This window comes from Stigmatopora argus, chromosome 2 (genome assembly GCF_051989625.1).
Source record: "Stigmatopora argus isolate UIUO_Sarg chromosome 2, RoL_Sarg_1.0, whole genome shotgun sequence".
Taxonomy (NCBI): domain Eukaryota; kingdom Metazoa; phylum Chordata; class Actinopteri; order Syngnathiformes; family Syngnathidae; genus Stigmatopora; species Stigmatopora argus.
The window spans coordinates 15,092,746-15,105,705 of record NC_135388.1 but is presented as its reverse complement, the minus strand read 5'-3'; the positions used below and the strand labels follow the sequence as shown (position 1 = coordinate 15,105,705).

The window sequence follows — 12,960 nt, the reverse complement described above, 5'->3', positions numbered from 1 at the left end:
CTCTCTCTCTCTCTCTCTCTCTCTCTCTCTCTCTCTCTCTCTCTTTCCTCTCTCTCTCTCTCTCTCTCTCTCTCTCTCTCTTTCTCTCTCTCTCTCTCCCTCCCTCTCTCTCTCTATCTATCTCTATCTCTGCAAACAGTTGAGGTACTACATAAATCTAAGAGCGCACTTTGTCAAGTACAACACTACAGTTTGCTTTGTACTAGTGCTCAAAACAGTTGGTGCTCTCTCTCGAGTTGCTCATGGTGTTAGATTTTGAGGTGAGAAGATAAAAACAACACACCAAACCATTAGTTAAGGCTGTTTGATGATTTCAGTCTCTCAAGTTCAGTTTCAACTGCACTGAAATTTGACATTTCGGACTGTATCCCTTTATAAGCAGTTCCGTATATAGTGCCACTTTCTTTTTTTTCCCAGAAACTACCCAGCCAATAAAAAAATGAATGTCTGGCAGGCTTTGCTTGGCCACTTACCTTCAATTTGAAATAATAAGATTTTATTATAAAAATTCTATAGTTGGAAAGGCAAAAGTTCACATTTCATGTCATTTTCTCTGTAAGTGCGGAAGCTTGGAGCTTGAATTGTGACCATCTCCATCTTAATAATGACTCTTTAGAACCAAAGGCCACCCCTAATGATATCAAATACATATTTTAAAAATGGAAAATCCACTAGTTGATTAAGTGTGTCTGTATTGCTGATTCCTTTTACATTATTTCAACCCTTTACCTTTCTTCCAGCTGAACTTTGTTTTGGACCTCATGAGGAATTGTTTGTAACACTTCATTCATGTAGATGTTGCCCCCAAATGTCATATTCACCCCAAAATAGATGCCCACAGATTGAATTCTCTAGCTTCACCTTTCATTTCATTTATGTGATACTTTCAGACATCAAACACTCTTGGACTGGGCACTATACTGCTGTAAGGGGAAAGAATGAATAATAGATTCTAAACCCAAAGTGAAAATAGGGTTGTGGGGGTCAAAAGAGACACTTTTACGTAGTCAAACTTTCAGTTTAAAGTAAAATGTTGGGGAGAGATGTAATTCATAATTGAATGGATGAAATGACCAATATTTTCCTTTAATAAGCTTTTTTTTTCATTTCAATATACACAGTGTAATCAGTTATTAACGAATTAAATTGGCCACAGTAATAGAAGAAAAAAATATTAATATTTTGTAACTTGCATGTTTGGACTTTTGATTGCATATTCATGGAATGCATGAACCTTTCAAAATTATTTTTCATTAAGGCAAGTTGATTTATTTTTAGCGTAGTATAGTGAAAATGAAGAGATGAATTCTCTATTTTGAGATCAACATTTCAGATATTTCCTGTTGTTTATGAAGGAATTGAATCCAAAACCTAAATAATAACTGCTTGTACAATTAACAGTCAGTTCGCATTTTTGACTTTGAAAACTATACAATTTAGCATCACAACCAGCGTGGATTCCAAAAAAGTGTCAGGAGCGGCTCGTTTGTCCCTCCTGGCTTGCCGTTAGGTTAGAGCAGCTGCAAGTGATCCTTGATTACTTCCTGATGTGTGTATTTAAGCACCACGGAAGTGGTTAGTCATTGTCGGATCGTCCTGCGTGACACTGCATACATCGCCGCAAAGGTACAGTTCTCCCTGCTCCGATTTTGTTTCGTTTTGGGATGTACAAGTCCTTGTTATTTTGTAAAGCTTTTGAGTCATTAAAGTTACTGTCATGAGCTCAGTTCGTCTCGCCTCCTCCTGCTTCCCCGCTACTGGGTCCAAATCCCTCCGATCGCGCCATGACGTCTCGGCACGATCGTAACAAAAAGATGAGCAATTGTAGAGACAAGAGAGAACGAAAAAGAAAGATGACATTTTGATAGTTGTAAAGAATTTTCTTCATTAATTGTTAATGACATTAACGATCACCACCAGAAGTTTAGGAGTGTCCTGAACGTTGACCAAAGTACAGTTGCTATATGAGAAGATGCAAACCATTCTGGAAGGCCAGACTGGAATTTTGGCAAAAATCACTGTTTGAAAAAGTTTGGAACTTGGTTTTATGGAATAATGAGACCAATATTCATGTCAGCAAAGATTTAACAACAAAGTAATTGAATGTTTCAAGGAAGTAATGACCTGCTTACGGCCAAACATGTAATCTCATCTGTGAAAGCCAGTGGAGATAATTTCATGGCTTGTAGTTGCATGGTTTCTACTGGCATGGGCTCATTAATCTTCATTGATGTAACAGATGATGACAGCAACAAAATGAACTCAAAAGACTCTCGAACATCAAAGAAAGACTAAAGTGTTTGGATGCTCCTTCATCATTCAACAAAAATACCAATGCAACAATTTGACCCATACACATCTCTTTCATGAACTGAACTCGCAGGTCTAGAAATACTTCTATAGAAACTAAAGGCCTTCTTCTATCAAATATTGTTCACAAATCTGTCTAAATCTATATCCGTGAGCGCCTTTCCTTTGCCGAGATAATCTAGCTACTACAGATGTTGAGCGTATCAAGATTCTGGTTAGACAACTGAATGCTACACAAGTATTGTTGGGATTTCAATACATAGAATTTTTACTGGATTTGATCGTAATAATAACACCTTCAACTGGCTTGCTTTTTTCCTGCCAATTGCCTCTTTTATATGTTTATTATTATTACTTTAGGTGCCGCGTGGAACTACATCCAGTCATGCTAAAAAAGGATGGCATAGATGTAAATGAACATGTTATGGGAAATGACAAATGATTGGATGTATGAGAGTTCTGGCGAATCTCCTTATTTCTCTCTATCAAGGGAAGTTTTCATTCACATGACATTAGGTCTATTTCACGTGACTGACTGGACTTCCAAACTCTGATCTCCATGTTAACCCTAACACACAATTCCTTTCAAATTCTCCTGTCTTCCTTTTCACTACATTGTCTTTCCATTACCGTAAAAGTGTATGCCTCATTGATCATGTAAATGGAGCAGAGCAGTAAGGCAACCTTAAAGTTGCCCATTTTTAGTTTTTTTTTTCTTTTTTTCCAACCCTGAATCTTACAGAAAGTTTTGTGTGACTCAATTGTCAATGTGCTCGGCCATAATCATTCAATGGCTGGCTGTTCCTATGTTTTTTCACCAGACATACACAAGGTGACACGTGGCCAATGAAGCGCATAATCTGAAGTCAGCAAAGGCAAGTGGCAGAAGGAACATGTCTTCTATTTATCCTCCCTCCCTGTCAATGTTTGCTTTCCCTTCCTCCAAGACCCCGTCTGTGCTTTTCCCTCTGTCTCCTTGTCACTGGCTAACTTTTTCTCATTTTCCTTCTTCTGTCTGTATCTCTCTACCAACCCTACCTTTCCTGTCTGGCTCAGGCAGACTCTCTGATCTTGTGGGCCCTTGCACAGAGGCTGACAGTGATGCTGCCTGACTTTTCCTTTCCTATTAATGTCTTGAGTCTTTGCGCTGCAGCTTTACTAAGACATCACTTTCCCATAGTTCACTGTCTAATGACAAGCATGGACATTTCTCAAGTCAGGAAACATGCAACCAAAGGCGCCCAGAGCACGTAATTATTCATGCCCGGTCTTCACACTGTCATTCTTTTTTTAAATATATCATGCTAAAAGTTTATATAGTACACATGCAGATGCTCATTAGCTTAGTCAATTTAAGGCATAGCCTCAAATTGAAGTGGTGATGTGATGTGAGAAAAGTCATCTGAAAAGAAAGTTTACTTGGAGGATACATTTCTGTTCACAATTCGCCAGCATGTCTGCTGGCTCTTGCATAATCAAGTCGACATTAAGGATTGTAGAAACATGATTGAAGAGTATATTTCTTGCGATGGTGAAATCAGCTCTGTGATGCTCATTCTGATACTGCTGGGCCAATATTGAGCCTAGCTTTCCTTAGAATTTTATCCATTGGACTGGAGCTCATAGGTGCATTCCTGCCAACTATTGGCCGTCCCTTCTTCCGACTTGTTCAGTGGCGAGTATTTTACGCTGGCCAATTTTTCATTTCTACTAGCAAAACTAAGAGCAGAATATGGATAACACGCAAGGGGTGACCACATTTTTATGTACCACATGTGAATTGAATCTTAAAAACAAAACAAAAACCAAAAAACAACAAGATTTTTTTAAACTGCTTACGATTGCTGTCAACAATTTCAGACAAGTATTGGCTATTTAATATATGACAAATAATTGCCACAATTCATTATCGTGACCGGATGTTTGGTCCCCGGACGTTTGGTCCCCGGACGTTTGGTCGACCGGACGTTTGGTAGAACAGACGTTTGGTCGCCGGGTTCGCTCGCTGTCAAATTATGACAGACAGTTTACTGTTGATATTTGTATATTAGAGATTTAGATATTAAACTCACTCTCTCGCTCTCTCTCATGATTATAATTTTGAGAGCTGGTTTCAACAGTAACAACCCGGCGACCAAACGTCCGTTCTACCAAACGTCTGTTCTACCAAAAGTTCGGTCTACCAAACGTTCGTTCTACCAAATGTCCGTTCTGTCAAACGTCCGGTCGACCAAACGTCCGGGGACTAAACGTCCGGGGAGGGACCAAACGTCTTACGACGAAATGTCCGAGTACCATTCATCGTATGTCTGGGCTTGTAGGGGAAAGATTCAAAACAGATAGACAGCTTGAAGGAGAGAAAAAATATCTCCACAATATCACATTTCATTGACACAATTAAACTTTCTAGGCATTATTCAAAATTATGCAAATAAAAGAATACATGTCCTACAATGACGCCAAGGTGATGAGAGTTTCGTTCTTTTGTGGCTGTTTTTCTTGAGCTGGAATTTAGGCCTTTGTTAAGAAGAGGATAATTTTATAAACAGTTCCAAGTTCCATTCTGGGATAGGCTCTAGCACCCTGCGACCCCGAAGGATAAGCAGTGTTCCAAATTAATTAATGAATGTTAAGTATGTGGCCCGGCGGGCTAGTGGTTAGCACGTCGACCTCACATTTCAGTCGACACTGTGTGGAGTTTGTATGTTCTCCTCAGGCTTGCATGGGTTTTCTCTGGGTACTTTAGTTTTCTCCCACATTCCAAAAACATGCGTCGGTAGGCTAGTTGAATGCTCTAAATTGACCCTAGGTATGAATGTGAGCGGGAATGGTTGTCCCTCTTGTGCCCTGCGGTTGGCTGATCACCGATTGAGGCTCCAGCACCCCCCACGACCCTTCAGAAGATGAATGAATGAATGTTAAGTATGAGATTGGTGTAAAATGTGGTTGTTTGACAAAATGAGCTATAGTGAGTAGCAGGTTACCTTAAAATGGAGACAAAAATCAAGCATTTGACTTTAAAGTCTGAGGTATTCGAAAAAAAATGCATTATGCACATCATTATTCATTCATACACAGTATTTTGAAACTGCACCTTTTTCTAATTTTTGCCTTAATATCTCCAACTTCTTTCTATCCTCTCTCAATCCCCTCTGAAATTTCCTAAGTGCCGACTCCCGGCTTGGAACCTCAGGGATCGGCGCAACTTGATTGTGTTTTGATGTTCTTGTGAAACTCACAAGTGCACTCAGCACTCAAGACCCATAACATACATTTTCAGGCCGTGCACCCAGAGGAGAAGAGGCTGAGGAACAGGGAAGATGGTTTCCTATGACTGGAAACAGAGGAGTGTGCAGTCGGAATTTTATAAATACACCAAACTCCCCTCTATATGTGTTTACACGCGAGGGTTTCAGATACATTTATATGTTTACTATATAAATCCCTGTCACTCTTGTGTATATAGCTGATGCACTGCAACTGAGCCCTCCCCCTTAAACATTTGTATTAGTGTTCTCAATTACATACAGTACAGTATATCATTTCCTGTATGTTTATTTTCTTTTTTTTCTTTTTCTCAGGCACACGGGTGACTGCAGGCATTCCCTGTAACATGTAAATTTGACGGAGGAAAGTATAGGGTGAAGATCTTGATCTGTATTTTATTATACTCATAAGCAAGTCATTTGAAAAATTAAATTGGAACTGTAACCCATTGGCTTGTAATTGCAGATGGCCTGGATCAAGTTCTTGTATTGATTGCACCTGATTAATCATCGTTTTATCACCTTGTGATAAAAATGACCATTTGACAGGATCCCAAGTAAATCAGTATTTTCATAATTGTTTGGTTAATGTCGATGCTATGGTTTTGTATTTAAGTTTTTTCTATTCTTAATGTGCGACCTAGAGTGCTTCAAAAATGTTTTAAAAATTCAAGTGTTCTTTTGGGATTTAAAAAATAGTAATTTCATGAAAACATCCTACACATGACAGTATTTTCTTGATAGCTAGAATACTAGCAATATGGTAAATAAAGTTACACTTGGATAAAAGCTTTCTTTTGAAAAGAAAAAAAACATTAAAAATGATTTTTGTTTCTAGGTGTTTGTTTTCACACATCATGCAGACAGATAAAAATGTCCAGTGTCACGAGTATGTCTCATGAGCAAAACCAAAACAGAATTTTCAATCCATTATGCTACCTGCCATATATTTGTGTGTTGGGAATAATGTAGCAGAGCCTTTCAATGGCTCTCTACTGAATAGTAACAGTCCTGCATTCTGAGATTTTTTTTTCTTGTGATACACTGGTACTCAATTTAAAAATATATATATCTTTTTAGAGATTACTATATCTCTTTTAGTTTGCTTGTTCTCTAGACTTTTTTCCTGTAAATGTTTCCTTTCTGAATACTTTGTTGATTATACAAATTGAACAAAATAACATGGCTTTTTGATGGACAAATATATGTGTTTGGTTTTGATTTCACACAAGAAACTTTATCCGACCATCTTAAAAGGGTCACCTTGGGGCTATCACTGGTGTAATCAAAAGAATGGGCGTGGAAACATAAACAGACACTTCTTTAGAGTTGCCGCTGATTTGCCACGTTCATTATGTGCAGCTCTTTCATATGAATTATGCATATGAATGAACGGTTCTACACAAGTACTTCAGTTATCATCATGAATAATATATTTATAATCAAAAAGCGCTTGGAGATTTTAGTGACACACTTTGGCAGTGTATAATTAATCTCAACCAGCCCATATGTATTATCTTTTACAAACATTTCACCTGTTGCAAGGGGAAACAATAATTGGATTTTATCAAGAAAATAGATAGTTGACATGTTTACAGGAAAGTAAAATATTGTATATCGCTTTGTTTTTACTCTTTATAAATCTGTGGTCACTTCAGCGAGTCTCCTTTATTACTTGTTTGTATTTATGTCAGATATGCTGACATAACCCACCCATTTTCAGTAGGGGGACAGCATTTGGGAATTGAACCAACACGAACTATATATGAAGTTAAAAGCGTGTAGCATTTCCCCTCCACTGAAAATTAAAATAGAACAAGAGCGGCAGTAAATTGATTAAAATTCCCATTGAAGCATTAGTGTTTTGTTTGTCCCAATGGGCCAAAACGTATCTTGGAGCATCATTGCAACAACATAAATGCAAATGTTCATTATCAATCCATAGTGTTTTTTCGGGGTAGTAAACATTAGAATATATTCACAGAACTGAATCTGTGGTGCCTGCACCGAAGTCAGCAGAATGATCCACATTGGCATATAGTCATTCATTTTCTGAACCGCTTATCCTCAGAACGGTTGTGGGGGTGCTGGAGTCTATCCCAGCTGACTTCAGGCACCAGGCGGGGGACACTCTGAATTGGTGAGTGGCCAGCCAACCGCAGGGTACGAGGACACGGACAACCGTACATGCTCACACTCATAACTAGGGGCAATTTATAGTTTTCAATCAGCCTACCATGCATATTTTTGTGATGTGGGAGGAAACCAGAGTACCCGGAGAAAACCCACGCAAGCCCAGGGAGAACATGCAAACTCTACACAGGAGGATTTTATTTTTTTTACATCGTGAAGTGGAGTGCTAGTCTGTATGGGACTGTTCACCCTCTGCTGTCTGGGATTTGAAACATTTCAAAAGCTCATTGGCAGTACTCAGGAAACAAACTGGCATCCTGGGATGCCCTGGCAAAGTGTTAAGTCTGTGGCTTATCCTTCCCACATATATTTGGATTGGCTCAGGGTGCCGTCTGAGCATGTATGAGATCTTTTAAAAAGTAGACAGTAGGACATAGATGGATAGTGGACTGAAACAATTACCAATTGAAACCATGAACTGGCCAAAAATCGCTCTATTTTAAGATGTGCAATATTGAACTGCTTGAGTCCTTTAGTGTAGGTGGGAGCTCGCTGTGAAATGCTGCGTCGGCTGTCTATGTGGTCAACGAGAGGGCAGGATCCCGCTGCCACCTTTTAAAGCTCTCCCCCAGAGAATAGATACACAGGTCTCACTGACTCTTCTTTATCAAACCGAGGCTGCAGCTTAATCCTCATCACAACACAGTGCTTGGAAAGAGAGAGAGAGCGCACAAAGAGAAACAAAGCTGCCAGGGGAGCTTTTCAGAATATACAAGTCTACCTTGTGGTTTTGGCCAATAAACAGGCCTGCTGTGAAATATAAAGGCAACATCCAGAAAGTTGCAGAGATTGCCTGAAACACATGATTTTAATCAAGAATTTGGCCAGTGAACACAGATCATGAGAGGATAGAATGTATAATCTAATCTACATTGGCTCTACACTGTGCAAATCACAGTTGTTAGTCCTGGACATCTAGGAGTCAATATATACAGTAGTTCCCTATAAGGTCTGTGAAAGATTAGGATGTGTTTCAACTTTTCAAGGGCACGGAGCCTTTCATATCCCATAATCACAGAAAGAATTTAACATCCAACTGGGCAATTTGGACACAGCGTCAGTCAAACTCTTTAACCACAAATCTTGCCTTCACTTCCTGCTACCCGGATCAATGTTCAAACAACAGGTGTTCAGATCTGGTGGCACATCGACTCAAAGCCTCACAGGGCTTAAGAACAAAGGCAATAAGCTCAGTGGGACACAGAAAGGGAAGATCACTCTTTATATGAGGTCCTCTGGAGGGCTGATGTGTCACCTTGCCGTTTCTCTGTCGATAACAAGTTGAATACCAAATATGTCCTCTGACCATGAGAGGAATGAAAGATTTAGAATTTAAACTTTATATAAAGCCTGTATTCAGATACAAGAACACCATTTCTATCTCATTAGTTGATGCATCGGCAGCACTGAAAAGAAGTGGTTAGCACATCTGCCATAGTGGTCAGAGAATCTAGGTTTGAAACTTCAGATTTTCAGTACATGTGGCTGAGAAAAGCCTGGTTGTACAAACAAGGTGTTAAAGTAAATATAGTAAGACAAATGTTGAGAAGGAGTGGAACAGGTCGATCTACATTGAGTGTCCTTTAATGTTCAACTTCTGCTTCTAGTGAGAATAAGCCTTGCAGAAAATGAATGGATGACTGATTTGTTCCATATCTATTGTACTCAATTAAAAAGTTAATTTAAGCCACATACCATACCATAACTTATTATTGTGCTTAATGGAAATTCTTAAGTCAGTCACTCTCAAATATGAGAAACTGCTGTTTGAATTCTATAGTACTCGAGAGTCACTGACCCAAATGAGAAGCTTTGCCTTTCACAATCAAAATTTATTTCAGCCAAATAAAATGTAACCTTATTAGTGATGCAGTGGAAAAGAACAAAGTATTTTTCTCTTATGTTAAAAATTGCCTTATTATTAATATGAGATTCATTTTTGGTCAAGAACCATATATTTTTTATAGCCCTGAATCACAACTAACTGGGCCAATGGGAAAATAGCAGACCATGTTGGGGGTGTCCCTACAGGGCAGGGGTCTCAAACCGATTCCGCCAAGGGCCGCAGTGGGTCCTGGTCTTTGTTCCAACCAATCCAGTGCCGACATTTTAACCAATCAGGTGTCTTCTAAAATAAGTAGCACCTGACTTTAATGAACTGATAACACTTGCAAAAGGTATCCTCTTGTTGAGTTGGAATGAAAACCTGCACCCACTGCGGCCCTTTGAGGACCGGTTTGACACCCCTGCTATAGGGTGATCAGATAATGATGGCAAAATTTAACAAGTTGAATGATGCTTCACAATAATATCAGAAACAACTTGAAAGTCCATTTGGTGTGATAAAACCCCGAAAATGGCAGCTCAGGGGATTAATTCTTCGTGGTGACCTACTGCAAGACTCCTCGAACATTGGCTCAGAGGCAGAAAACCACATCCATACAAGTTGACTTGGCCGGTTGCTGCAGAACCAAGAAAGCAGTTTCGGGTATGTTAATAAATCATATACATAACAATGTGACAAATGCATGAATTATTGTCCGTGCATCAACATGGGGCTTATGTTTGTTCCCTCCCCGGACGTTTGGTCCCTCCCCGGACGTTTGGTCCCCGGACGTTTGGTCGCCGGGTTGTTACTGTTGAAACCAGCTCTCAGTTTTTGTCAAATACTTCATGTGTGACTGGTCTCCAAGCTAGCTTCCGAGTGGGTACTGACGGTAGAGAGAAGTAAAAACTATATTATTGCTCCGCGCTTCATCATACGTTATTTTTACCGTCTTAAAAGAGGCACAGGTGTAGCCCCAAGCAACCTTCACCCCGGGCTGTTACACTGTATGTCATATGTTGTACAACATGAAGCAATTACCTTTCTCTTTCTATTGTACTTGCAAACAGTGCTCACTGAACTGTCTCAAATTTGTTTCTTCACATCATTAGCTACAAGTGTAATCATTATTGAGTTGTATTTATGCTGAAACACGATTTTTTTTTATTGAGGTTCTGTTTTGCTTGCTGTCCTAATATTATGGTGCCAGGGCGCAAAACCTTCACATAGAGTCTACCATCTGAAACACATCTGGGACAAATATAGTAAAGTATAGAAAGTTTTCCTCCAAAAGCAAAGTCAGCATTGATCGGTCATTTTTTTCTCTCGTCACATTTGGACTTGCATTTGGTGAGAATATGAAACCAGCCAGGAGATCACCTATGTCATTAGCATTCATTCAGTGGCCACCAAGGGTACCTGCACTGATGGAAGTAAATCCACTTTACAATGTGATGAATCTATAATAAACTTAACCCAAGCTATTTTCTCCTTTTTACTCACACATAAACCAAGACATGGCTTCCAAATGATTGCTTGTTTTCTCTCACTTCACCATTAATAAAGAACAATTATTTCTCTGAGCTTCTCTGTCAACTTCCCCAGAGCCCCTCTCTCTCTCCCTCTCTCTCTCTCTCTCTCTCACTCACTCTCCCTTGTCCTTCTCATTTTGCCGAGCTCCACTCCTCCTTGCGTGTCCTCACTCTTCTGCATCACCGCTTCCATGTCAGCCCGTAATTGTGTTTTGATGTTCTTCCAGACCTGCAATTGAGCTTCACTTTTGCCAACCAAAATAGAATATACATTTGACTATCTGATGTTTGCATTCTCCTCCACTTTTAACTCCTATCCTCTGACCTACCTCACCTCTCTCTCTCCCTCTCTCTCTCTCCCTCTCCCTCTCTCTCTTTCTCTCTCTCTCTCTCAACCTACCTACCAACCAACCTTCCTACCTACCAACCCATCCATCCATCCTCCAAAAGAAGACATCATACAAAGGTTCAATTGGATCAGTATCGTCAGCAATGTACGATGAGACCAAAGTCCTTTTATTCCCTTTGGGAACAATGTCACATGTAATCACTGTTACATAGATGGCACACAGCAACACACACCCAAAGGCGCCCTCAAACACACACACAGTTTGTCCCGACACTCAACTAAGCCCAGTTCAGAGCGTAAATATTTGTGCTGTGCAAGCTCTAGACAGGCTCCTCACCTCAGCACTTCGCCACCAAATCATGAAATATTCAGAGTGAGAGAGAGGGAGAAGAGAGACAGCACTGAGCGAGAGAAAAGAGGGAGAGAGTTCATATAGAACAGAACAAGATGGACTGAGGGTAAAAAATGTGTGGGCAGGTGCCTCGGCGCTGCAGCAGAGGATCTGAGGGGGAAGGAATGAGTTGTTTGTGGAAAGGTAGAAAGAGGATAAGAAAGTTAAGTCAAGGCAGAGGAAGGTGCTGGGGGAGGCCAGATGGATGAACGAAGGCTGTAAAGTGAGGTGCAGAAGAGGAGGAGGGGATGACTCTTTTTCCTAATACAGATATCAGTTGACAGGCAGAAGAAATGAGTAAAAATCTAGCGGTACCTGCACGACACAGTACACTTTAGTGAAGTTGGGGCGTGAATACAAAAGGTGAAGGTGCTAAGTTCTATTAACCTGTTCTTTTCTAAGCTAGTCTTGTGTGTTTTAGTGATAATACATTTCTAGACATGGCAAAGGTTCGCTCTGTCAAAGGTTATATTGAATAGAAATCTTGAAATCCGTAATTCATTTTCCGTACCGCTTATCCTCACATGGGTCGCAGGGGCAGCTGGAGCCTATCCCAGCTAACTATGGGGAGTCACACGCTGAATTGGTGGCCAACCAGGGCAGGGCAAAATGAAACGGGCTATCGCATTCGCACTCACGCATATAAGGCGCAATTTAGAGTGTTCAATCAATCAATCACGCATGTTTTGGGGATGTACGAGGAAACTGGAGTACCTGGAGAAACATGTAAACTCCTCACAGAAAGGTCGGAACCCACTAGGGATTGAACCTTCAATCTCAGAACTGTAAGACCGAAGCAGACCTCCCAATGTTTGAAATTATTTCCTTGATTAAATTATTCCTGATAGTTTCAGTGTAGATTAGATTACATTTTATTCATCCCGTACTCGGGAAATTCACTTAATAATAATTAATAAATAAGCGTGTTACACGTTATATATATATATAGTATATATATATATATATATATATATATATATATATATATATATATATATATATATATATATATATATAAGATACTGGCATCTCTCAATAAAACAATACTATTTGACACCCTTGTTGTTTAATGGATAAAGTTTTACAGTACATTA

General features: G+C 39.7%; 1 long non-coding RNA gene across 2 annotated transcripts; it reads left to right on the top strand.

Annotated features, from left to right (window-relative positions):
* The first annotated feature begins 1,475 nt into the window (after positions 1–1,475).
* LOC144069245 (uncharacterized) lies at positions 1,476–6,568 on the top strand. 2 transcript variants are annotated; one of them, XR_013298428.1, is made up of 3 exons: positions 1,476–1,626; positions 3,132–3,185; positions 5,892–6,568. It is a non-coding gene; the product is annotated as an uncharacterized LOC144069245 (long non-coding RNA). The 2 variants fall into 2 exon arrangements; XR_013298426.1 differs by having other exon boundaries at positions 5,591–6,568.
* The last annotated feature ends 6,392 nt before the right edge of the window (positions 6,569–12,960 follow it).